Genomic DNA, 25,965 nt, shown 5'->3' with positions numbered 1-25,965 from the left:
TCTTTTTTTTTCCGTAGGCGGATATTTTTTCTGGAAGCCCAGTACGTTTGCTTATTTTTTGGTACGCAGTTTCACCCGATACCGAATACACACACAAAAAATATATATATATTCAAAGTTGGGACGCTGGCTAGGGAAACATCCCTTTCAGCGTAAAAACACTCTCATTTTTTCACGAGACGACTTCTCATTTTATTTTTGTTATTTTTTCAGTTACTGGTGCTGAGATGGCGTGGGGGAAAAAGTAGAGGAATAAGACCAAAGATGGAGGAGGAAAAAGTGAAAGTTTCTCTGATACGTTCTTTACGACATTTCTTTGTCGCATTAGTCCAAGGGGTGCTTATTTGCGAAAAAAAACGTCTCGCTGAAAGAAAAATTCTCTCTCCTCTCCGGGCAGTCGCGAGTGACGTAGCTGGATCCCAACAGCCTTTGGGAAGTACATTTTTGGGGGTATTACGCGGATTTCAAAAATGTCTGTCTTAGCAAAATGCGTGAAGTGGAATATTTTTCAATTGCATATTATAACGTATACATTTGCAAATTCTTAACACAGTAGACCTAAATGAATATATAACTTCTTAATTTTTGATTCTATAAATCCAGCTCTCAATAGTCCATTTATTTTTAAAAAGGTTTTAATCCATACAAAAATGAGGTAGAAATTTAGGAAATTGTGAAAGTTTTTCACATTCTTTAGCTTTAACATGTGTTGTAATTAGGACACTTTGTTTACAAATAAATTTATTGACTAGCCTAAAAACGCTAGTGTAATACTGTATCAACTGTAGAACCAAATTTATCACAAATGTATCTGAGAATTATAAATATTCTGTTTCTAGTTTTCTACATAGTGAGCTTTTCCATTTTCTTCTCCCGATATACCTTTTGTCCTTATTAATGAATTATCACAGTCAAGCACGGAGCACCGCAGGCCAGGCATTTTATTTCAGCTGTAACTTAAAATGAGATGCAGTCTGAACTTAGGCAGATTACAATTGATTTGATGTTCAATCTTAATTCTTAAATGGAAAGTTGGAGCTAAGCCTTGGCCGCTATAATTTATGAAATTTAGAGTTTAATAGTAATACCACTCATGTATTGCTTGAAATTAGCATAAAAGGGGTTTATTCTTACCTTATATAAAACTTGAAAAACTTTCAAAGCTCGATATTTTTAATTTTAATTTTTAACCAACCGCCGCAGGACGCGGCAAGTCCCCGGCCAAACTTCGCACTCGTGACTGGGTTCCCGGCTTACCGCGCTTAACTTTCCTCCTATTCGAGAGGATGCTCAAACGCGAAGTCTTGTTTCCTTTGGTTCCCCGGGATCCAACCACGTCATAAGAAGGGAAAAAACCAAAGTATTGCCCCCCGTTTTTCGAGCCAGATTTTTCGTTTTAAAAAACGGCTTTATAAGCCAACCTTATAATACGAAGTTTCTATAAGAACCTTGGCATTAGTCTACGAATTCCAAGTTAGAAATGTTGCAAAATCGGAATGGAAAAAGCTATAAGCATATAAGAACGAAAAAGGTTCCTGCAGTTTTCTGGGTGTTAAACATTTTAACAAGTCCGTATTTTCGCCCTCCTCCTTTCAAAATAGTTTTTCTTCTTCGTAAGTCTAGCCTACATCAGTTTTGATATTTTTATTTATTTAAAATAGTTCTAAAAACGCCCACGGGGGCTTGAATTGACTTTTTAGACGTAAGAATTTAAAACATTTCCCAATAATATGTAACTTTAACTTATAGAAACTATGTTTATACGTTAAGAGAGTTGAGATATAATTATAGCGTAGGTTGAAAATTCGTGGATGGAACGAATAACTTCATGGACATACTAGAAATTGAAAAAAAAAAAAAAAAATAGAGGCGAAAAATGTCTCGTTACCATAACTCAATATCTTGGCTACGACTTTATCGCAACACAGGAGTAAAGCGTAACCTTTTCCAATTCCCTTCATCCACACCACGCACCTTTTTCCATATATTTTTACAATCTTGGAAAAAATAACGTTTTCCAGTCGTTTCTCCCAAAAAAAATGAGACGTACTTTTCGTCGACGGAAGAGTTTTTAAAAGGAGAGAAAGAGAAAAAAGCTAATATTAAAAAGTTCCCAATCTTTTTTTTCGGTCCCCTCTAGTCTTTTTACCGCTTCGGGGAGTCAAAAATTACGAGCTCAGGAAAATGTTTTCCTAGATAAGAGAAAGTACTACGGAAAGAGCATGACCTTTATACATCTCCGCTGCGGGCCACACACCGAATATGCCTTTGCAACTTTCCCGAAAAAAATATAACATTCGACTGATAAAAATAAGTAATTTCGGTTAGTAATATGAAAATATAAACGCTTTACCGCCGCATCTTGCTTTTAATAATAACCACAGAGGTAAAAATTGGCGGTACCAGTGATAACTTGACGCCAAATTTAAGGTCGGTAAAACCTAACTTTATATGTCGCAAAATTAAAGTAATTAAAAATCTCTAGCCGATGGGCATATATATTAAGTTTGTTTCAATGTTTTTCTTGTCCGACAAAGAGCACACGAGATCACGTAAAAATGAAGACCCCCGAGGCTTAGTAATATCCAGGAAAGTGAGATAACAGAGCTTTAGTTCATTACGCGAATCCAAGGTTTGTCCGGACAAACGAGGACAAATATCGAAAAGAGGGAGATGAGCCGGTAAAAAAAAGATATACCGGATTGTTTAATAAAGTCCTAACTGACCCTGGATTGCGCGGGAGTAGTTGCAGCATTTTCCGTTATTAGGTTTGTCTAAGCGTCAACGTTGCGGCGCAACATTTCTTACTCGAATGACCCTGCAGGTCAGAGACAATCAAGTCCGTTTCCTCTCGCTTGCTCGGATTAGTGGGCGAGTGCACCGAGCGGATGGTCAAGCTTTTGACCAACTAAGTCCGAAGGAAACTAGCCAGCAGAATCTTCTTAAATAAAAAGAAAGAAAACTAAAGAGGGGGTAATTGTACTCGTAGAATTCGAGGCCTTAGGTTGTATAGCCTTCAACTGGTTACAATCGACTGGATAAACTTCCCGCTGTGTAGTTTTACCATTTGGAATAAGGTTGTGTATAAAGAAGAGAAAGAAAAAAGACAAACAATGGGAAAGAGGAGCTGACGCGTAGTGAAATATAAAAGAAAGAAAAAAACACCCAGACACGCTAGATATTTCAAGGGATAGTTACTAAATTCTGCTTGCTATTGTTTGAAATAAATGCACACTGAAAAATACGTATTTGCTGTAATCCCCTCACTGTATCTTCAAACTCAAGTTGTCTAACTACGCCCTTAAAGGTCACCAAGAATTATTTAAAGCGACTTAATTTCTCGTAATTAACTCGCATATATTATATTTAATACTACTAGGTAAGTCTCAGTTTAAAAATTATTTTCCCCATTGAAAGTTTACGCAGCCTGTATGAAGGCTTTTCCGTATGCATTGGTGTAAAGCGGGTAAAACATTTCTACAGGCGCAGGCAGAGAATACATGAAGAGTGGTTCCCCTTAAAGTACGCTTCACCAACATACAACAAAAAGGAAATTTTAAAAATAATTCTTTTTTTCTTCCAATTTTGATTAATTTTTTTATATTATTTCTAACACGTTATTACATTTCTCTACTGAGATTTTGATAACTGGGGAAACAGTAAAGTGACGTAAAACGAAGACCGCAGAGAGGATCAACTCCTCGAGAAATAAAAATCGATGATACGCGTTTTATAGCAGTTAATTTGGAATTTTTCACAACCCTTTTAGGGGATATACTGGCGGGGGGGGAACATCATCCATTTCACGTCGAAAGTTGGAAAAAGGAGAGAGAGAGAGGGAGAGGGGGGTAAAACCCCAATAAAAGTGGACGAAAGTGAATAAAAGACAGTTTTATGATAGAGGAACAAGGGAATCGTTTGGGATGATCCCCAGCGCCACCAAAAAATACGCAAAAAAGAGTCGGGAGAAGCACCAAGCTTTGCGTTTTCTATACATACATATACGTATAGCTGTTACTCTCAGCTATATAAGGTACGACTATCGAATGAAGAGCCCGATCGATGTTATCGGGAAAAACCCAGAGAGAGAAGTGGCGGATAGAAAGTAGAGAGTCCTAAAATGTATATAGTTTGTTCATCATTTAAGAGCCAACACAGTTATATAACTTGAAAGGGAAATATCAGGAAGGATAGATCAAAGTTAATCTACATTCGCAGCTTTCTTAAGTATTACACCAAATATACTGAACAGACTATAGTAGCTACCATGGGAGTCACTCTTTCTGCAGCTTCCCAGATAGCGCGTCCCGGGGCACGCCGTCCTTTGAACTATAGTGGTACAAGACCCTCGGATCTCCTACTCCTTCCTCCCTCCCTATTTCTAGCTCTGACCAAAAGAGGGACAATTGGGTAAAAAATACCGATGAAGATGAAACGAGGACTGGGAAGCCCAGTTGGATAGTCTCGTATATATATTTTTTCTAGAAGAAACTATACTACTACTACTGCCAGAAGTAAGATGAGACTAGAAGTAAAGAGCTCTAACATTGGTAGTAGATACTGGCACTAGTGAACAAATTTGAGGATTTTATGCCGCTTCCATCGCGCCTAGACTAGAGAGAAAAAAATTGGTCGAGTTCCAAAAATATTTCCTACCCCCTTCCCCTCAATCTAAAGCTGCGGAACAGGGACGCGGGTGCTTGAATCTAGTTCGGCCGTCTACCACCGCGAGCGTCTCACGTTTTGGAGGGAAAACTCAGAAACCGCTACCAGAGGGCCAACCGTTGGTGCGTTATCAAGAATATTCACTTAAGCCAAGTGAAGAATTTGGTTACCTCAGTACTTCTAGTCTCATCTTACTTCTGCTACTACTAGGATGAACCCGAAAAGAAAAACCAACGAAACTAAACTAGAAGAGCGGTTTCCTATAAACGTTCCTTTTTTTAGAGTGAAAAAACTAAAAGAAAGGGTTCAAGATAGAAGGAAAAGAAGAAGAAGTAACAAACACGAAAAAGAAAAAGAAAAACTCCAATTATAAAAACTGGAACGGAAGTTAAGAAGGAAAGACAAAAAAAAAAAGAAGAGAAACGAACCGAACTCTCGACTGACACCCGATAGCTCGTTTCGCGGTTTCCAATTTCTTTTTCTTCCCCTACATTTAGTTTCAGTTCCAAGTTACCAACCTACCTACCTATACCTACTTCCTCCTCCCCACTACAATCATATATTCGCTTTTTATTTCTTGCTTTCAAGTAAAGACGTCTAAAAAATCTCTACCAAAATTTGACAGGAATTTTTACGTTGCAGAAGCTTATTAAAGTAGATATTCCTAAATTTATGTAACAGGAATTTTTAGATAGAAATTTTTCAAGAAGGAATAATTTTGTTTGTTTTTCGCTTCTTCCTTTATCTTTACGTCATTGGCTGTCTAAAAAACAGTCAAAATATGTCAGCGAGTCAGAAGGTTTTTAGGTTACGAAGTAAAAAAACTATGACGTAAGTCTGTCCGGACTTAAAGGAAAAGTTCAGGTTACTTAACATTATACCTTAAAAGGCCGTTTTTTACTTTTTTAAGGTATAATTTTACGTTACCTGAACTTTTCCTTTAATACCCACCCACAATCAGAAGCTCTGTCAGTTTGCAATATGTCTATAAATTCCCAAAAAATTCGATTCCAATAGTCTCGGATAATTCATATTATTTTTGAAAGTTCAAAAGACGGTACCATACGACCAAGGACTTTATTTTATTATTTTTTTTTTCACTTCATACTTTGGGTTGGTATTTTCAGAAGGGAGAAAAGATGGAAAAGTCTAAAAATTCTACAAGAAAAAGGAATAAGATTCCTACGACCTGTATAGGAAGGGAAAAATACCTCGATCCTGTAAAAAGCCGCGAGCGGGTCTATACACTCCCCCGGACTACTTTACCGGAGCTAAGAAGATATAAGAAGAGAAGAGTCGGGATTTGGAAGTGCGGAGTTATAAATCCGGTATAGCACGAATACCGGAAAAAGGTGATTGCAGCGCCGAAACTATGGACCAAGACGGGAAGAGGGATACACCGTTGCCATCAACAAATAAGTCTTCGATATATTTCCCTCCCTTTCGTGTTTTTCCCGCCAATTTTCCTATATACCGCCTAAATCCGTCTTTCTTCTCGTTTCATCCGGAGTATTCCGTAAACTCGCTTGGATAATTAAACCATCCCAAGTTGTAACAATACAGTAAACTCATTCTGAGATAATAGTGAAGAGTTTGGGACCGGTTGAAGAGAAAAAAATTGCGTCTTAAAGATTTAGGGATGGGCTGGTAGAGATAGTTCGTCTCAATTGGAATGCTCCGCGTATGGAAAGAAGATATTGTGGTTTTGAATCAGTTTTGGATTATAGCTGGTCCGAAATGCAATATTACACTGGGATAAAATGTACCAATACCTTTTCTTCTTCAGTTTACTAGACATTTTCCCAAAAGCAATGACGTTTCCCGCCAATATTCAGCATAGAACGGGGGACCGAAAAAGGAGCTATTGTTAAAATTAACGACACGTGTTTAAACTTAATTAGAATGAAACTTTAACCAGAAGTGTTTCTGCATCCTATTTCACGAATGTTTAAACCATCTTCGCAAAGAGAGAGAGAGGAGTTCGCTATTATTCCTAGATATCTTTAATCTATTTCTAGGCTTGACATACGCGGACGAAGCTCCTTAATCCCCTGGTGGAAGGAAGAAAGCCACGTCCGCAATTCGTCTAGAGAATACCTTCCAGGTTTTGGTATTGTGGCACAACCTCATCGACTGAGGGAAGAGAATATCTCGCGTCATTCCAGAATCGAACAAAAGACGAGCGATTGCCAAAAGAGGTATATAGAGCGAGCTAGTGCTGGCATCGTAGAAATATTAGATGGGAAAGCTTTGGAAAGCTTGGCTTCTGACGGGGGAATATATGGGTAAGGAAGAGGGCTAGGGGGGGCTTCTAATTCCCCCGGCGTTGCTCATCAAAGACTTTCGCCATTCGATCAGAAAAGCTTGACCTCAGACGCTCGCGCAGCGTCGAGTTTCCGCGAGGAGGAACGCGAACTTTCGCTTAGGAAGATGAGCCCGCCAACTCCCCAGTCGCCTTACGAAATCTACCACTACATGCCAGGTCACCGCGTATCTCATTTCCACCAAAAACCGATGGCCGATGGGGGGGGGCGGTAAAAAAACACCAGGGGATATTTTCTGAATATGTTGGGGGTATCTATATACAGGATGGGTTAGATAACCTGATCGTCATGTTCTAGGTAAACAACCGCGCAAAATTTGAAAGATGATTTATAATAAATATTTATTCAAAATTCAATTTGAACGCTTGAATGTCGGTTTCATTATAAACATTACCGTTCTGAGGTTGAAACATTTTTACAGGGGTATAAAAATAGTAAAATACCGTAATACCATTTCAAACTTATTTTCTCATAAAAATAACTGTCGTAGAATTTAGTAAATATTTTCCCTGAACCATTTACGAAAAGTAATTGCAAGAATGTTTGTTAGTCAGAAAGAAGAGAAGAGAATAAAAACCGATAAGAGTTGCATTTCCCGCATTCCTTTCTAGGTATAAGTTTATTTAATTGAAAACCAAGTTACTCTTTTAACAATAAACCTACATACGGTGAAGAATTTACTATGTAAGCGTATAGGTCTAAACATCCCCTTAAGGTTGAAGTACAAGGCAATAATACTGTTCAAAAGCACGGGGTCGACTAGCTAAGAGCACGTATCCTTTATAAAAGAATAAATGGGGGGCTCGTGGCGGTAGAGGAGCTTCTTCCGGCGGCGATTTGGTCTAGTTGACCAAAGGAAGGTAGGTCAACTTCCGTTCACTTCCGGTTTTGTGTTAGAAACATTTAAACTAAGATGGCGCCGATTCTACAGGCCCCTAAGGAGACCCTTCCTTACGCATTATAAGGTTATGATTGAAATAAAATATAAAAGTATATGGTTGTTTGAAAAAAAAAGAGTTGACTGAGAAAAGGAAAGAAAACTGAAAGAGGATATTATTATTTTTTCTTCTTCTTATGGAGTTACATTACGGGTTTGCCTGAAGCAACAATTCTACCGCACGAAAGAAATCCGACTAGCCTAAATTCTTTAGTTCACCTAGCTTACTAAGAACCTAGTTGGGATATTTCCCTTATATTGGTTTGGAAGTAGAGCATAGGGATTGGCTGTTTCCCAATGATGCTACCATATGGAACTTTTTACTACCAACGAAAGACGAGCGATAAAATTTTTATACCTCGCGGGTTCGTCCAAGGAATAGAGAGAAAGAAGGGAATAGTTTTTTTTTCTTCTTTTGCATTAACTCTACGCGGGAAAATACCCCTCTCTTCCTCTATTTTTTTGGCAAGGGAATGGTGAAAACATCGGGATAAAAATGAGTTGACTATAAAATAACTCAACAGAGAGGTTCAACACCATGCGAAAAAAACAGAGAAAAACTTCACGCGCTACTATTAAGATGAGAAATTTAAGCTTAATTTACCGAATTTTTTAGTATCTCTCATTTTTCAAGCCAACCTCTAGTGTTGTACCCCTCGCTCAGAACACGAATTATTAGGGGGGAAAAAGTGGGGTAGCTCAATTGTGGAAAAAAAAACCAAAGGGATATTTTTCTGACCCCCTCCAATAACACGCTTATATTTTTTTATCGTGGATTTTTTTACCTCTTTTTGTGTTTTTTTTTGTTTATAAAACGAAAACAATGGCCAACAAGAGAGGAAAAAATATTCACCAGAACAAAAGGAGAAAATTTAATTTAACGAGCAGGAGTAGAAACAGAAGTACAAAAGGAGTGGGGAGTAAAAAAAAAAAAGAAACATAAGGTGAACTACCCAGAGGCGAGACTAAATTGAATTACAGAACATTGGGGAAAAGTAAAGGGCAACCGATTGAAATTGCGTACGTTGCGGTAGCAGTTTGTTTCCTTAAAAAAAAACAGCAGTTCCACGGTAAATCGGTATTAGGCGTGTAATAAACTCGATTTATTTGAATTATAATTATAATTTTTTCCAATTTGTCTACTCTTAAGCCTACACGCAGTCTTCTTGGTCCTCAATTTAAACTTTTAGATGAACTGATAATAAGACTACTCTCAACATATAAAGACAGAAAAACAAAGGAGAAAGTAAATACAAAGTAGACGCACTAAGAATAAGAGCTGGCGTGCGGCGAGACGCGAATATCAATTTGTCCCATTAAGGATGGTATATACGAAAGAGGAGAGAGACCAGCTATGGCGCATTTCTTACATCGCCTCGCTTCTTTTCTAGTATAGTATAGTCGCTTAGGAGAGTGTCTCGAGTCTCGCACCATTCCCAACGACCCAAGAAGAATAAGAAGACATAGCCCAAAGAGAAAGCCGTTAAGAAGAGACCAAAGGGTCTAAAAGAAAAGAGTCTAAAGCTCCTGCAGGAATAGTCATAACCGCGCTTGGCTTCCGCAACAATCGTGTGGGAGGAAAACGAAACGCGTAACGCCGCGAAAGCGAGAACTGTCTCCCGTTTTTTTTTTTTTTTTTTTTTTACTTTCTTTAAATCTCTTTTCTCTGGATCCTTTATTTCCGTTCATCATGAATTAATTCAAATCATCCCTATTCCACTATTCCTCACTTCGTTTAAACTAAAATCTTTATTGCGCATCTCACATCTGTACTGAATCAAGTTATCGGTATCGGTTTCGAGATGATTTCTCTGGCAAATCGTTCAATATTCTTCGAGGAATCGTATGCATTCCGGTTTTCAGTCTCAGTGGGGTAGTAGTAAGTCGCGACAGCAGCTTTTGTCGTTGGTCCATGGCGTCCTCCAGCCGCTTTTAAAGCCCCTTCGGGAACGATGCCGGACAACAACTGGGCATGCTATACAGCAATAAGGGACATACTGGTTTCATCCGACCGAAACTGGACTCGCGGGCTTCTTCTCCCTCTTTCAATACCCATAACATTCTCACGCGCCATCTCTTCCTCTTTTTCCAACGTCCGTTAAACCGGACGCTAATACGACGACTGACATTTCCGTTAAACCGTTAGGCTTAGATTGGGACCGGGTCGAACGAGTAAGAAGGGTCGAGGGAGAACCAGGGTACGTAAGAAATATTTACAAGTCCGAGGATTTCCGTCCGTGCAGGCTTAAAAGCGCGTTTTAATCAGATTGCTTCGGACCTTCGAAGGATAGACCGAAGAGAAAGCCAGCCGCGTGCAATACGCGAAAAACCCTTTAAAGGCTTTTCTTTCTAGCGATTCGAGAGAGAAAGGGGTAAAGAAAAGCGCGCGCGAGCACTTTAGTCTGATTAGCAAAAACGATTCGGAAAAGGCGGCAAAAATAAAAAGACTCGGATATTACAGCCACAAGCCGCCTGCAGCTTTCAAGATGATTTTAATTCGATCGTCCCGATTCCCATCACCACCCGTCGCCTTTCTATTCAATTAACTTTACTTACTTTCTCCCCAATTTCTCCTAAAGCTCCCAGGAGTCATTGTTTCAACAAAGAAAAGATTGATAAAATCAGAAGTGAGATGAGACCAGAAGTACTGAGCTAACCAAATTCTTCACTCGGCGAAAGTGAATATTCTTGATAACACAAGAACGGTTGGCCCTCTAGTAACGGTTTCTGAATTTTCCCTCCAAAACGTCAGACGCTCGCGGTGGTAGACGGCCGAACTAGATTCAAGCACCCGCGGCCGTGTTCCGCGGCTTTAGGTTGAGCGGAAGGGGGTAGGAAATGTTTTTGGAACTCGACCAATTTTTTTCTCAGTAGTGTAGGCGCGTGGGAAGCGGCATAAAATCCTCAAATTTGTTCACTGGTGCCAGGATCTACTATCAATGCTAGAGCCCTTCACTTCTAGTCTCATCTCACTTCTGATAAAATGTATTAAGATTCTTCTATACTTATCTTTAGCTTAAAATACTATTAATTCTCTTTTTCCGCGGATAAAAGCAATCATTAGCGGATGAACCGAAAACGTTTTCATTAAGATAGTTGGGCGAATACGCCAGCCATAGCAACTGATGTTTCCTAGTTACTTCTGGTCAAAAGGGAGACAATAAGATACGAGAGAAGCATAGCGACCACCATTCCACACCACAAGTAACACACTCTTAACAATAATATTTTCAGTAAATATTTCCGTTGATTGCGATATTTCAAACGATACGGCTGTTAAACGTCCTTTTTTCTTTAATGACGGGTGCTACATCACAGCGTTACGGTATAAAACCACCTTTATTCGAAAAACGCGCCGAGGGGATATTTTTAAAGGATAATTTTAATTTAGGTCAAGAGGCCCTCCTCCTTAGCTCTCTCTCTCTTTTCTCGATGACTGAGGGAGAGAAAAGACACGCTCTCTCTTTCTCTCTCTAAAGAAAAGAGGATTAATAAGTGAGGGGACAAAAATGTCTAATCCCGGTTTGATGTCTCTTCGCTTCCTAATTACCACTTCGTCCCGGTAAATGATTACCGAAAAAGCTAGGCCAAGAACCGAGAGAGAGAAAAAGAGTCGAGAGTCCCTGTCCCCATCCTATCTTGTAAGAGGAGAGGGATAGAGGAAGAGCAAGAGGATGGGCGGAAAGAAGGATGGAGTATAAAAACACAGGGCCTCATCGCTTTCCGCTTTAATTAATAAAAACGCGATCGGCTCTAAAAGAAGCGTGTAACCCCAATTAGTACATCCACGCCCCTGGCGTCCCTTACGACAGTTCTACGAAAAATATACCGTTATAGCGAATATAATCAATCATCCCCTGAATATTTAACCATTATTTCTATTAAAATAAGGTCGGAGTTAATCCATAATTTTCATAAGTGAATATTCTTGGGAAAATTCTATACATTCCTGCCTAGTTTAGTAAAATGGCTACGTTGAAAGGTGAACGAAAGTGAGCGAGTGGATGATAAAAAATGGTTGCCATCTTCATCCTCTCCTATAGTGGCTATATTTTTTTCTGACGAGTTCTCTAATTTTTATTCATTACTTCTCAAGTGATGGTTGAAAGATTACGCTCCGAATCTTTGCGTACTCTAAAAAAAGATCGTTATTTTCAGTCTTAAGAAAAAGTCTCGTTGAAGACTGAGAGGTTTTGAAATGAAAAGAAAAAAACTCCGTAGCTGATGGTGAAAATTGATTCAAGCCTGAAGTAATTGAGTGTTAAAACTCTCGCCGTAAATAGAAATTAATGTAAAACTAGCTAAAGGGAGTGTGCTCGATTTTCTCGAGGCCCTTATAGTCTAGATCACTTTAATTTCTTTCTTTTTTTTAAATAACTAATCCAGATTTTATAATCGATGACTTTCAGTGAATGGTAATTTTTTAAGAAGTGGACAAGATAACGAGGATGGATAAGGCTACCTTTCTTTAAGCGCCCGGTTACATTTACTAAGAGTCAACTTTTAAAACTATCTTTTGGTCCCATAGCTATAGCTGCCGGAAGACTCTTTTGTTAACCGCTTTGATCAATGTATTTTAGGTGATGGTCCTACAGGGGGTTCGTATAATGACGGGAGAGAACGTCCAAGGCTTAGTTACTAACAATTTCATTTATGTTCTAAGAAATTAGCATTCCGTCGAGGAGAAAGAAGCTCATTATGAGGGACCTATTAGTCCGGCCGTTGGAAGAGGAGAGAATTCAAGGAGGTGGTAAGAGCGGGAATGAATGGCGGGAAAAAGGACCTGGAGTGGGAGGGGGGAAGAGGGTTAAAGACTTTTCCCGAGGTCGCTTTTTCTTCTCAGGGGTCCACTTAGAAGGGAAACTTATTAAGGGATCCCCTAATTTCCATAATTGCAGTCACCCGCTCCTCGCAACGCGCAATTGCGTCCGTAATCTCTAATTAGACCTTACCGGCGCGAGCTATTTTCTACCCTTTATCTAATACTGTAGTAGTACGTATTTAGTTTCCGTAGTAAGGCGTTCATCTATCGCAAGAACATGGAATCGTAATTCTAGATCACAATTACAAAAGATGCATCTTTCTCTAAAAATATATATATATTTTCTACGCTCGTACCATGACTATTTGAGCAACGCTTCGATACCAGATGTCTGAAACTTTTTGAACATTTAAACATTCATACGAATATCCAACGTATTCAGGATTCTACGGACATGGCGTTTGCTATTTGACCTTTTACCACGCACGGTTTTGCCTACATCATGATCCGCTCCTAAGGTTATAGGTTTTCTCTATTTCCTCTTTTTATCTTTGGCAAATACTAAATTTATTAGACCTAAACGTTTCTAGGAGGGGTCAAGCAATCAAATAAAAGAGCTCTCTCTCTCTCTCTCTCCCTCTCTTCCACCATCCCACATTCCTACAGCACACTCGTCCTTAACTGCGAGCCTTCATTCCTTTTCTCCTCCTAATCTTGACACCCTCGTGTTCGCGCGCGAGGAAACGTAGTTTATGATGAGGGATCGGAGTGATTTGTCAGGCGAAAATCACCCTCTGATCGTTCCTCTCTGGTTTCTCCTTTATACATTACGTCTCAGCTAGGCCTTGAACCAGGCGCTATTTTGCCGCGGGTGTCGAAAGGCACTCTTCATCTTAGCTGGGCGCGAACACTAGAAACGATGAGCTTTATCATTAAAGAGCGTAGCCAAAGCTGGGCCTCTAAAACAAAAAAGAAACGAAAAATCGCTCTTCACACCCTTCGCTATCGGATAAAGCAAGGTGTTTTCCTCTCTTTCCCATCTCGCTACCCACCTAAGATGATCCTGAAACTAAGCAAGGCGTCGGATACTTATCGTCTCAATCACGAAAATCTATGGTAAAACTAATCTTTGAGACTACCAGCAATTCGAAACAAAAGCATCGCCCTAATTTAGCAAGTTACCTACACCTCGTGGTAACAGTTGGTGTTGAAACAGGAATATAGCTAAAAGGAAGATGAAAGATACGGCGGAAAAATTACGTAGAAGTAAGTTTCTGGTTGCAGAAAGGTATGCAGACATGACGGGCCCTTCCTTTTCCAACAGGCTCCGGGCGGGCGGACGTGCGTAAGGGGTAAGCAACGTTTCGAAGAACGAGTCATTTATCTTTGGCCGAAATGCGAGGGCCAAGAAAGCGTACAACTACACACCTATCTTACCAAGATCTAAGTTAAAGGGAACGTACGCCAAAACCTTTCAAAAGAACGCCGGTCGACAAAAACCGCGTACGCTAGCAAAATATACTCGCGCCACGTTCAGGAGCCTCACTCTACTTTGTCGTTGGCATTTTATCTGATCCGAGAAGACGATGGGATGGAGGAGTTCCCAAAAATCGCGAAAGGCAGCTAGCTGACTAGACACCCCAAGAGCGGCGGTCGACAGAACGCCGAACGTAAGCCTATATTTTCATACGCCACTCCAACCATCAAAGTAACTGGCTGAGAACGCCCGCTCTAACGGAGCAAAAGCGATTTTTGAGAGGTAAATTTATTCCCTGGTCCCCTTCAACTCTTTAATTTTGCATGGCGTAAGCCGCTTCCTCCTACGCTACATTAAGGCTTAAACTGGAGATATAGCCCATACCACTATGAGCGGAAGTGGCGGTGAAGGAATGGTGGCAATTCTCAGGGTAAGGAGCCTGGAAAATTGTCAACATCAAGTTGAGTTTCCAGCGCGAGCGAACCTATCTCTTACGGTAGGAAAGCCGACACCGGGCAAAATGAGACCGAACATCGAGCGTACGCTGAACTTCAGTTTGAAATGTACTTAAAACTTTTAAGTCCAACCTCGTTTAGCCCTGTTAAACCGCGAGGATAGTTGAATACATGTATCCCAACTCTCGAGTTTGTCCAAGAAACTACGAGGGATAGAGAGAAACGCGGGAATGGCGGTTTCTTACTCTATCCTTAACTTATCTTTGTTCTAATTCAACGTCGAAACATGGACAAAGTGGTCCTGAGTCTTCTCTAATATTTTCTCTCTCTCTCTCTCATTTTTGAAAGGTTCTCCCTCTCCTCGTATAATAGTTCGGTACATAGATATATACTCTCTATTAAAAGAGGGTGGGTTTCAAAATTTTGGGTTATACGAAAAGGGGGCTGATATTTCTCCCACGACGTGGGTTGCGGCCGGGCTTATACGTTTCTAGAAGCCGCTTATAATCATCAAGTTCTACATTAAGCTTCGTAAGAGCTCTTTCTCCTATATTTCCCTAATACTATCTAAAATCCACCAACCCAACAACGGATGAAGGAGCGGCTAGAAGCTACGGAATAGTTAGGCGATAGAAAGTTTCATCCTACGCCCGTATCTTTTAATCTATAGGTCGATTTTCTCCCATGTAACTGGAATAAAGGATAAGAAGGCTTATAATTTATAATAGGGATTCGCTTTCATCGCGTATGCTGAACCCGCACGGTTATCCAATCAGTGGGTTAATTTTTTCATCGTTTGTCGCAACAAACAATTAAGCCTACAAGCTGGGTTTCATTAAGGAAAACTTGTTTTCAATAAAATAAAAACAATTATTGATCATATAGAACTAGGAATATTAAGTTATCCTTAATTCAAGACTATCTCGTCATGATACGAAACACTTTGAAATTTTGACAGAATTTCATAATGTTGGTACTCGTATGTATGGTTTATGCGATAACTAACACAATTTACACAGAAAAATAAAGATACCAGGGCGTAAACGAACTATCAAGCTTTCAATAACTATGATTGAAAAGTTGTCAAGAAAAAAAGGGGGAAGACCAGCAATTCTCGTAGTAAGTCAACCGCTAAATTATCGGTTTAACGGGCAAGCTATAGGGTATAAAAAAAATCGGAAACAACCCATGGGTGAACGTTACGTACGAAAAAAAAAAGAATTCCTCAATTCCCCCAAAAATAAGACCTATAACCTCTAATTACATTTCTTCTCTAGAGAGAGGCCAAAAGGGATTTTCTATCACTTTATAAAAAAACGATGCAACCAATAGTAGGGTTTTTTCGTATTTTTCCCAGTCTCAATCTCACTCCAAATTTACCCCCTTTTCAATGATTGGTTCGATTTGTTGGGACAAAGAAAAATCACCTTGTAACTAAAGAGAAGAAGGCAAAAGACCACCACTTTTCAATCGGGGGTGTACAAAACTGACAAGCATAAAAAAATCCTTTTTTTTTGTGAGCCATCCCTACCATGAAGATACTATTTATTTTTTGTTTTTGTTCCTCTCTCTCTCTCTCTCAGAGTTTTCTACTTCCTCTCGGCCAATTTGGCAGACTCAAAAAGAGACAAATCATACCTGCTAACGGAAGGGTAGCATAGGGGGCCAGGCTACAAGAAGGGAAGTGAAGGGGTTGGCGCTGCAATTCTGGAAGGGATGAGAAATTCGAGTATACGAATCCTTTCCGCTCGCGCAATTACGACTAAAGCGAGCGAGCGAGCGAGCGCGCGCGTGGTGATAAATGGTTTACGAAAAGCTGTGAAAAACTGAAATAACAGCGTCCGAATTGTTGCGAGAGGTTATAAGGTGTTATCGTGAATGTTTTCAGTTATTCCATGAATGTATTTTCAAGTGTTTTAAAGAAAAAAACTGTAATTAACTTTCGAATGAAGACTTTTAAAGATAGCTCAATATTCAAGGGATTATTACGTTTATTTTTTAGTGATGTACCGAAAGAAAAACGCGTGAAAAATGGGTTTTTGTGTCTGGGGCAGTTAAAACGTCTTACTCTCTCTCTCGAGTGTTGAGAAAGAAATTGTTTTCAATTGCCGCTATAGTAAAGGAAGAGAGATATAAAAATGAGAAAATAAATTTATCAATATTTTTCTCCTTTTCTTCGGTATTTTTTCTCACACACTCTGGTTTCTACTTCATTTGGTAACTGAGATATTAACCCATTTTGTAACGCGTATGGCTCTTTTTCAAGTTTTATACCGTACTCTCATCAGACAATGAAGGATCGATTTGATAAACGTTTTTTTTTGTTATTTATAGGTAGTGAACTTTGTACTTAAGTAATATTTACTTAAGGTATGTAATAAACATTACGAATTCGCTAACTAATTCTAATAATAGCTTTTAAATACCAAACGTAGTGAAAATGTAGATCTACAAGCTTTAAACATTTGCGACCACATGACGTTCCTTGCCTATTTACTATTTAGACACGCTTTTAACTAAATTAACGAAAAGGGTTAGAGGTTTAAGGTTAAAAATTGTATTTCGCGCGTGTTTATTTAGCGTTTCAGCGGGGTAAATACGATAATACGCTTAAATAAACATCTAAGGGTGCATTAGGCTTAACTGTTCAACATGTATGGGTCGATGAGCGTTACGCACACTTCTCTCTAGCGTGAAATTAAGAAACGAAACGGTATGCTCGTTAACATAATAAAACTATTTGAAAAGCGCGTTGTGGCTATCGGGTGCTAGCATACAAATTTGAAAATTTTGTTAAGCTTTCCTTTGAATTTTCAAAGGTTTCGTGAGTTTAAACGATTCCTCGTAAAGTCACGTAAAGTTCCATTGTAAATACATAATACGTTAAGTATTTGTTTATAAAATTTTTAAATTTCGCGCTTTCAAAATTGATAAAATGGCATATGTTATTTGTGAAGGTTCGAGATTGACCTATGAACCTATAGGTCATGGTTCTATTAGTATTCAATACACTACTGTACAGTGTCCCTCTTTTAAGCAGCCGCCCCCGGGTTATATACGCAATTTGAGAGCCAAAAACCGACAGCCTAGAGATGCTTAGATATATACACCTACTATAGCGCTGGAGCTGGCAAAACTTTTACGGCTTGTCGGTTTACCACATAAAAGCCCTGCGGAAGAGAACATTTTCAAACTTCTCTTCTCCATCTCTACCTTTTCCCCGTCTCCCCCCCCCTCACTCTCTCTCGTCTCCGCAATGGTGGAAAGATAAACAGTACGAAAAGGCTTAGGTCCTAGAACGGGTAAACTTTTCAACCTTTTCTTCCATCGTCGTACAGCACCGTACCGTGTTCCTATTCCAACAGAAAGCTAAACTCGGAATCCAGATAGAGAGAGAAAAAAAAACCGTTTTTCGCTCCGATAGACCAAAACTTGAAATTCGTCCTAAAGTAGGGGACTTCTCTCGATCTTACAATAAATTTCGGAGTCGAATTTGAACCAGAGTAAAACCCGGGAATGTTATTTCTAAACCAACGTGATTAAACCTTGGTTCTAGTCGATTCTCAGTTTGACAAAATAACTTTAGCCATATACCGCCCATTCGCAGTCCATTCACTAAGCAAGTCCACTTTTCTATGCTTATTTGGTATCGTTCCGAGAGAGAGAGAGAGAGAGAGAGAGAGAGAGAGAGAGAGAGAGAGAGAGAGAGAGAGAGAGAGAGAGAGAGAGAGAGAGAGAGAGAGAGAGAGAGAGAGAGAGAGAGAGAGAGAAACGAGTCTATGGGATGAAGTAGGATATGGCGTACAAGGCTTAAAGATGGGGAATGGGAGTAGAATTTCGTCCATTATACGGTAGGGAGAACTTTTTAAGGTCGGAAGCGAGCAAACTTTGTCGCCAGAGTCCAGTCGGCGGTCATACGCTAGTATAGGAAGACTTTAACATAGCCAAGGCTTAGTAGGAGTTTCGCCGTGTCGGTAATGGAAGAGAAGCAGCGGGCAGAAAGAAATACAAACAGACACCAGAACGACAGAGCGGACAACGTAGAGTGGGGATTCCGCCCACCACTAGGAGAGGCGGAAAAAGGTCGCCCGAAGGAGTCTACCGAGAACGAGTACCATCAGACTTATACGAGTTAGGTCCAGGTCAAAATGCTGCTAGTGGTAGTATAGATGGATACGCGAGGGGTGATGGAAGACGTTTTCAGCTACGACCCGGTCCCCTTAAGTGGCTTCTTTCTATAGACGTTGCCATTGAAAAAACACGGGCCAAATCGAAGAGCGGAACATGGTTTGAGATCATAGTTCGGGCTTGTAAGCTGGTAAAGAAAAATGGTGATGGTGATGGCTAAAAGTAGACTACTTCAATGGCAAGCGAGCGAACGAATCTTCCAGCGTCTGTCTTCAAAACCAGGCTAAATTACGCGCTTGATAGAAACTAAAAAGTCTCGGATGAAACGGTACATTTTAAAAGCCATGTTAAAGCCATCATTCGTTAAAAAGGAAGGCCGATAGGAAAGAGCTCAAATCACATTTGAAAATGGCCCATACCATTCAGAAACTGATCGATAAAATGAAATGTCAGGCATTCTGAATTAGGGTTTGCTATCCGTAACGTGGTGAAACTTAGAGATTAAGCTCAGACTATCTAGATAAGCAAATGCGGCGGAGATACGGCGAAAACTGAGATTGAGAGGAAGGATAAGCAAACTCGGATCCTGCCAATAAATCCACCAAGCTATAGCAAACTTCGCCGGAAAGTCATTCCCTACATTATACTTCAACGCATCCTTTAACACCGCGGAACCGAGGATGTAGATGGAATAAGCCACATCGCAAAGCATAGATAATCTAAGAATTAACGAGGAAGAGGGAAATACACCCAACGTGTGTTAAAAACCAAAGGCGGGGCCATTGCATCAGCAAATTTCTACTACATATTACTCGTTTTTTTTGGGCAACGATTCCACTCGCAATATATTAACATTCATAACTGGCATTTTCGCTTAGGTTTTCCAAGAATATTAAAAGCGTTGAAAAATATACCGGATTGAAAAAGAGCATGAGCAGCCCGACGTGTTCGTTGTTGAAATAAGAAAAAAAATTTAATTAAGTTTCCTAGGTTCTCATTAGAGGCCGTGAAATATCTTTTCTCGGGCGCGTACTAGGCCTTGGCTGACTGCTCGAAATAATCTCGTCGTTGGGAAACGAAAGAGAGCAATTACTCTAACGCGGCTAAAGAATCAAGATATCGGATACTTGCCATTTGCCAAATTCTCTTCGTATAGTTATTTTGAAATTGTTATATTTCCTTTAGACGAAAGGAACAATTAAGTATTTCCGACAAGTATCCTTTTCCCCTTTTACCAACAGCATATATAAAAAACAAGGAACGCTCCGCTGACCCGGGGTATCCGAGATTCTTGTCAAAATATAAAGCGTGCCTTGGTGTATCGGATTATTAGAGAAAGTCTCGAAGAAGCGCGCGGTATAAAGGTCGATGAGAAAGCGCGTACATGGTAAGAAAAATAAAGCTCTTTCACGAAAACCCGGCTTGACTAGTAATTTATAGTCTAGGACCAAGAACTAATAGACGGTTAATACCAGCGGATTAGAAGCGAGGACTAAAAACACGGGTGTCTTTCCTCGTAATGGCTCAATTTGTCTATCTTCTATATCACCTTCGCGAAAATAAAGATGAAAAAGCCAGCTCGGTATCTTATTTTCTTAAAACCAAATACTGGACCTGTCATCAAAGCCCATCGGTGGCGACGACATTACTTAAAATGTGATATTTTTCCTAAACCTTTCCCGAGACCAGACGTACGACAAAAATCTCCGCAAAAGCGAGCCTAATTTCATTTAAATTCGCTAAAAGCGAAACCCTAGGGTTTACTGAAATTGAAATAAGTCTAATTAACGAGAAGCCGTTCTTATACGAAAATCAAAATTCCAATAATTAGGCATAATTTTGAAGGAAGCGAAAACTAAAATTGATCTGTCTCTAATTAGAGCGTCTTAATTCGAAGGCGAGACCGTTAATCAAGCAACATTTAATACCAAGCAATTCCGTCTAACCCATAAAATAGCTTCCACCAAATATATTTCGCGTATTACCCCATCTCCCCATCTGTCCTTTTCTCCCGTATCCAATATTTAACTGGATAAATTAGCTAAATTAGTCTAATCCGAAACGTATAATATTCGAGGTACAGGAAGACACGACGACGACGACGCGGTCCGGGAAGGAAGGACGGAAGGAAGCGACCGATTCTTAATTAGCTTTATCACGGACGACGGTGTACTTGGCGTTGATATCACCCGAACTAGGCAGCTATAACTCTTTAACGCGGGGCCAAGGTATAAGAAGGTCCCAAGCCTGGACGGTGATAGGGCCAAAATCTTAAAAGGGATTTCAAATTAAATGCCGCTCGGATCAAAAGCTCCAAACGCGAGAAAAGCCGGTGAAAGAGGAGGAGTTTAGAGTCATCCCCCATTTATATAACTCGCCTTAACGTCTCAACTCGCGGTGTATATATATATATATATATACACCTAGGAAAATTCGTAACACCTCCGAAATTATAAATAGGCCAAAAGTTAGTGTTTCGCCATTTTCCGGGAACATAGCAAAGAAAATGGGGGAGAGAACGCATTAATCACAAAACAGCAGAGCCGGCCGGTCCACCTCCGAACGTATTATATAGATTCAGCTTTCCAAAACTTTTCATCTCTCCATCCTCGCATTCCCCATCCTCAGCTCTCTTCATCTTGCGCTTCCCATTCTCTCGCGCCACGCACTCTCTACAGGATAGAGGCAGCCTAGCACTGTAAAACTAAAATCCCTCTTTAGCTACACTACTAACCAAAAGTCAATGATTTAAAGTTCTCAAATGCCCAGGCAACTAATTATAAACGGAAGCAGTCGGGTCGAGCATTTGTCGAAAATGTTTCTCAGCAATGACTTCGAGTTTAACCAACGTCAAAACTTAAAGCCGTCCATGACAGACGCTTTCCATCAGTAAAACAGTATACAAGCTTGAAAGAGTATATATGCCTAGGCGTTAAATACAGACCGGCACTATCAAGCATCGAACTTAACCCTGTTTTACGAACGGGCGAGAATTAGTCGCAGCGTTGAATATCCGGGACGGTCTTATACCTCGAGTTTTAGCATTAGCCGGACATAACGTCGTATACACTATACACTCTTAAGCGGATTAGTGGAATAGAGGCTGCGCGCTTGCCTTTGAATTCAAACACCTATATTATACACCAAACACTGTATACCGCAGCCGCTAGAGAATTGAACATCATAATACCACCACCGAGCATCTCGGACCGAAGTTTGATGCCTGATATCGAATACCCAAGAATAGAAGATATACTATCGAAATGTGTAAAATGTTAGGAGGGGGGGTTGTTGGTGGAAGAGGATGGGGTGTTTAGTTTAAAGAGCCGGTACGCGGGGGGGGGGAAGGTGGATCGGATACGTATAGTTGGTTCCAGCTCGCCCTATCGATTTCCCATTAATTATATCTATCAAGGAACTGGAAAATAATTTGAAACGCAAACTTAATTATGAAAAGACGGACGTGGCCGCCGCCTACAAATTTCAAAACCTTTTCCTCTTTCCTCTCCATCCTTTTTCCCCTCCATAAAGTTTCCGCTCGCGCGCTTGGATAATTCCGCGAAAATATCGAATCGTATTCCATCCTAGGTCGAGAGAGCAAATTTCAAAGGAACGAAAGAGACATTAGGGAAAAATAGACCGCGCCAAATTTTAATAAACTTTCCAAGATTTTCTTCACGTTCAAAGGACAATTAATTAAACTAAACTTCAGCGGGCCCACGTTTTACAAAGTTATCAACGCGAATTCTTTAGAAAACGTTTTTCTTACACATTTTCTCAATTGGCTCTTCACCCTAATGACTAAACAGTCTATTTTGAAGGCGCTGACTGATGGGCGAATTTCCGGGAGTTACGCAAAATGTTATAAAAATAATTTTTTATCTTCCCCACCATCACGGAGGTGTTTATCCTTAAACCAAACGAATGGCGATAAAATCGACTCCGGAATGAAGTAAAGAAGAGCCAACCAAACTCCTCGCTCGCTTTTGAAAAAAGAAAATTTACTAAAAATAACTATACCAGGGGGTTGAAGCGTAAATAAATTGCAAAGAGCAAGCCCATTAGAGTGACAGAAAACAGAAGGACCCTCTTAGTAAAATATTTGCACAATTCCCTAACAGTTTTTTGTATTTATTCCGAAGGGTTTTGCGGTATAATCTTGCCAAAGTCGACTCACCATCCCTCAAAACGAAAAACGTGAACGGTAGACCTAGACTATTTTCATTCTTACCTAAGGGCTTCCTTCGAAATTAGGCCTAGCGCGAAATAAGGCAAAATGAGGAGAGAAAAAACCCATTTGTTTATCTATAGCGAATGGCGGGAAAACCGATGGAAAAGGCGCGTATACGCGAAAGTCAAGTACGTCACGCGCTACACGCTCGCTTCCTACACTATAAAAAACAACCTATCAGCACCCTGGATCCTATGCCCCGTGAAACGAAACACGTGCAATGTCATTTTTAGAAACACATTCATCAAAAGACCATAATACGAAGTAAGATGTGGTTTACTTCTAATAAAGTTCCTCGGAATCAAGAAAAATTATTTAAATTTATTCAATACCAAATGTTATTAATAAATCCTTTTCACAAATTAATTTGCGCGAGACAGTTGATTAAAATATTAAACATTACTGACAGAAGGTTGTTTAAAATATATATCTAATCAATTTAACGTACTCTCGCGAGAAACATTTAATCTTTCGATCAATGCTTAATCGGCGCATCGCGTGTCACGTTGAACAAAATGAAATTATTTAAAAACAATGAGCTTAGTCTATAATGATCTAAATGCGGTATAGAACTGTTTCACGTCGAATCTACAACGCGCATTAACGTAATATGAGAACCCATTCAACGTGCTTAAAATGCTTAAACACGGGGAAAACGTCGCATTACGTGGTTTGCCGTAATAGCATCCAAGGCAATTTGGCCTCGAAATGGCCTACAATATATACCACTTTCGGTCGGATTATTTGGATAGTAGTCTACGGCGAACGGAGTATATTGCGCTTAAATAACAAGGTGCAGGATACTTCGGCGTTTCACCCAAAATGCAGACAAAATTCGCCATATCTTAAATTTGATGAAAGGATTATCATTCTACATTGTTATTCCGTAATTAACAAGCTCGAAAAAAAAACATAATCACTAAATAGCAAGATGGCCGACCTTTTGGAACGCGGCTTATATAACATTAACGTTAAAGAACCATTCAGCTACCATTAATAAACAGCTTGACTGTTTCGAGTTAGTTTCGCATTAGCTAATTGACTAGATCAATACACGGTACACTTTAGAGATTAGTTCGACCCCTTTCCCTACTTCTACTCCACAATTTTAGTCCTTCAGCTATATCCACCTTGCGTTGAGTATCCAACTATCCACGTTAAAAATTGAGAGTCAACCTAAGTTACCAAGACCAGGTTTTTTACCTCCACCAAAGAACAGCACTAATATCTTATATACGTCGTTAAACGAAATTATTCATCCATTACCGAAGTGACTTTTTTACAACATTAAACTCATCTTTTAAATTGACCGCGATTTTTTTCACGCATATCTTATAAGGCTGAGTGAAAGTTCATTACTCAACGTAAAATAATTATTTTTAAATATGTATTTGGAAGACATTAAAAAGTTTAAAACCGGAAAACGCGAACGAGAACCGGTTTTTCACTTAAGTTTCGTTGAGTTTAAATTTTAGCTGAACTTGTACGAGTTAAGCCGAATTTGAAGATCTTTCTCGCTCCAAAATCGAAAGATATTTTTCGCGCCAAATTTAAAAGATTACAGCTAGAGAGCGAGATGTTTTCTGAAAAACCACAGTTCTACGGACCGGTAGGTCTTCTTTTTAAGCACGACTGTGCCGCAGAGTAAACATTTCTACAGGCGCAAAGTACCCTATGCTAATTTCCATAGCCCCTGAACAACTCGCGTGTTTCACTGCGGCACAGTTAAAGTAATTCTCGAATGAAGACGACCTAGAGTGATTTTAACTCTAAATTGATTAGAAAACAACGCACGTAATGCTATAAAATTGATTTAAATTTTAAAGAAATTACTTTAAGTATTGGAATTATGGACTTCAGGCTAGAATTTTACGCTCCCTGGGACCTGGCCCTTAGAAACCAGTATCTAAAAACGTGAGTTCCATATAAATCCGTATACAGTCCCAAATCTGGTATTCTCTCGTTTCAAAGTCACAAGAGAAAGCGGAGGTACACCAAGTTCATATTATCTCATATCTTAGGTTTGCTCTTAGAGATTTTAGGTTAAGGACAGGGAGGGACAGCGAATCACAGATGACCTTAATACACAGGAGAAGGTATTATATGCACTCTTTTAGGAATCAGACGTCAGTTAGGGTTGAGAAACTAAGAAGTCGACCAGGCGTATGTGTCGGAAACGGGTACTATAGCTTAATAAACTAAAATATATTATACCAAAACTTTCAATCCTAAATTAACTTCAAAAGATTCGTACCTTTAGAACGGAGATACTCGTATAGAAATATTTCAATTTTGCGTTAATTTATTTCTATTGTCATCTAGGCCTAAGTATAGAAAAGGGCGACAGTCATGAATATTAACGTTTATAGTGAATGGAAAGGGACTTTGGAATTATTATTCGTATATAATACCTACAATTTCATACTTATTTCGGAAACTTGGATGTTTATAACATTTCCTATAGAGAAACTGACGCAGCTTGGACGAAGAATTTTTATGTAAATGTGGGGAAAATCCGATTTTAATTTCAGTCCCGTCCCGCTCGAGCTCTTTGACGCGTATACTGTCTTTCTGGAACAAATAAGGTCCCCGGGACCTGGGACTGCAGGCTGCGGGGACCGGAGGAACACGACTAAGGGAATTGGAAATTCGTTAAATTATATAGGTTCGAGAAGAAAGGATGAGCGGAATCTTGGAAAGAGGAAGATGTCGCTTTACGGCGATGGCTTAGATTTTTCCATTCAAAAGAGAGGAAAAGATCAAAGCGATTTCTGGATGCCTCCGCGCTGTCGAGCCTTTTCAATTTGGAATTAAAATAACGTCAGGATTCCCTCCACACCATGCACCAAGAGTCATTTATTAAAATATTCCCCGTTCTCCCAATCGTCCCATACTCGTCATCTTTTATCATTTTCCTAGTATTATACCGCTTCCTTTGAATTTAACATTCTCTTACATTATAGAGCTATCTTGTGTCTTAAGACGC

At 39.6% G+C, this 25,965-nt stretch overlaps 1 protein-coding gene and 1 long non-coding RNA gene across 15 annotated transcripts in view; both read right to left on the bottom strand.

Annotated features, from left to right (window-relative positions):
* The window catches only part of LOC149661230 (protein turtle-like), a 444,653-nt gene that overhangs the window by 138,967 nt on the left and 279,721 nt on the right, over window positions 1-25,965 (bottom strand). The gene's annotated exons all lie outside the window — the stretch shown is intronic.
* LOC149661233 (uncharacterized) lies at window positions 618-1,459 on the bottom strand. The gene is made up of 2 exons (XR_016369073.1): window positions 1,135-1,459; window positions 618-1,052 (listed from the first exon to the last, which is right to left on the bottom strand). It is a non-coding gene; the product is annotated as an uncharacterized LOC149661233 (long non-coding RNA).

The sequence above is a fragment of the Phalangium opilio genome, unplaced genomic scaffold, assembly GCF_054372755.1.
Source record: "Phalangium opilio isolate 3A_F unplaced genomic scaffold, DU_Popi_V2 ptg000070l_1, whole genome shotgun sequence".
Taxonomy (NCBI): domain Eukaryota; kingdom Metazoa; phylum Arthropoda; class Arachnida; order Opiliones; family Phalangiidae; genus Phalangium; species Phalangium opilio.
Note: the sequence above shows the minus strand (reverse complement) of the source record. Positions and strands in the feature narration are given on the sequence as shown.